The following is a 1,992-nucleotide window of genomic DNA, read 5'->3' on the forward strand; positions in this document are numbered from 1 at the left end:
ACTCCTGACACAAATTAAGACATAACTGTCACTAGTTTCTCAGAATACAATAGTGGTCAAATACTGAATCTTGAGTATTATATCTTTTTAATGATGTATAGTTTGTCAAGGTATAACATTAAATCTGATAGTAAATTTGAACTAAATAAAAAAAAAAACGCTTCAGTGCGCCGACGCTCTGGCAACGGTTAACAGGTTAATGTTTCTCTGGCTGCATTAACTGTGTGTCTCTGATGCATATTTAGTATCGTAAGAGTCTAAGAGAAACTCAGGTCAGATAATGTTGGTCGCTTAGTAGTGAGTATAGTCATCATGTAGAGTCTGGCTCCATTGATACCATCTGAAGTACAATATCTGATTATGTCATTAAATATTAGTTATTCATTTTGCATGACAAGGCTTCTATAAAACATTCTCCAGTGCTGTGATACTCAGATTTTATGAAGTCATTATACAGAAAATATTTGACAGGATCATTTAGACTCACTCAGATATCAAGAATCAGCGTATGAATCACAACAATGGTGACAATGAAAAAAAAAACTTTTTTGGTTGTCACCATTGTTGAGATTCATATGTTGATTCTTGATGTCTCTATACAACTAAAAAAACCACAAAGCTTTTGTTGTGTAGTATATATATATATTTTTTTAAATGCAGGTTGTTATAATACTGATACCACAATATTCAAGGGTCATGTGATAAATTATGACATTAATTAAAAACTTTGTATAAAGCTAAATTCCACCTGCATACTTTGTAATCTAAGCTATCATATACAGAGATTTGAATGTCATATCAGTGAATCAGATCATCATATGATGACTATAACATCATCAATTAATGATCAAGATCATCTGATATTTTCTCCAGCATTTATGACAAACGTGTATTAAATACACAGTCAAAGCAGCCAGAGAAAAGCATAAATTAAATCTCACGGGTCATGACCCCAACTAAAGCAGACACTGATCCCAATCATGGTGACATCAAACTTATTTTAAAGTTTTTTACACTTTACTTAAATTAGCATATTTTACTTTAATTTTATGGTTTTTGTTTGGCAGCCGTAGCTGCCAGTCATTTGACCCTTTTTTTACGATTTTTTTACAATGAAGGTATTTGATCATAATAATGCAGGAAATACCTGTAAAATAACAGTGTTTTTTCGGTTTATTTAAATTAGCATATTTTACTTTAATTTTATGGTTTTTATTTGGCAGCCGTAGCTGCCAGTCATTTGACCATTTTTTTACGATTTTGTTTTACAATGAAGGTATATGATCGTGATTATTCAGGAAATACCTGTAAAATAACAGTGTTTTTCAGTTTATTTAATTTAGGATGTTTTACAGTTTTTTGTGGAGCTGACAGTCATTTGACGATTTTATCATTTAACTGTTTTGTTTCTGTTAAATTTAGGGCTGGGCGATATATCGCACGATATTGTTATGCGCATCTCGTCAGTAAAGCCGGTTCCTTGATTAGTAGTAAATCGCCTTCACCTGCTTTCAGATGGAGCGGCATTTACTACAAAGAGCCGTAGTTAACTGACAAGCTGAGCCATATCGCATTAATATCGCGGACGTATCGCCAGCGATATTTAATGCGATATGGCTCAGCTTGTCAGTTAACTACGGCTCTTTGTACACAGCAAAAACTCCAGTGTTAAATTAACACTCCTGCGAGTGTATATGAGTCCACTCAAGAGTGTTGAAGTTAATGAGATAATTAAGTGATTAATTGAGTGATGATTGAGCATTATTGAAGACACCTGATGTTAACAAGCAGAATCACTGAAGGAGAAATACTCAAATTGTAAGCCACCGTTATGGCGATCAATGTTTGCTTTAGTTGGGCTCTTGACCCTTATATTATTTACTTTAGACTTTGTTTGGCTGTTGTATCTGAGTTATAACTGCCAGATGAACAAAGAAAAAAAGTGATCTGATGGTTGGTTATATTATGACAATCATCATTTGAACTTTATGT

This window comes from Siphateles boraxobius, unplaced genomic scaffold (genome assembly GCF_051911475.1).
Source record: "Siphateles boraxobius isolate OS27281-9 unplaced genomic scaffold, OSU_SipBor_1 21, whole genome shotgun sequence".
NCBI classification, from domain to species: Eukaryota; Metazoa; Chordata; class Actinopteri; order Cypriniformes; family Leuciscidae; genus Siphateles; species Siphateles boraxobius.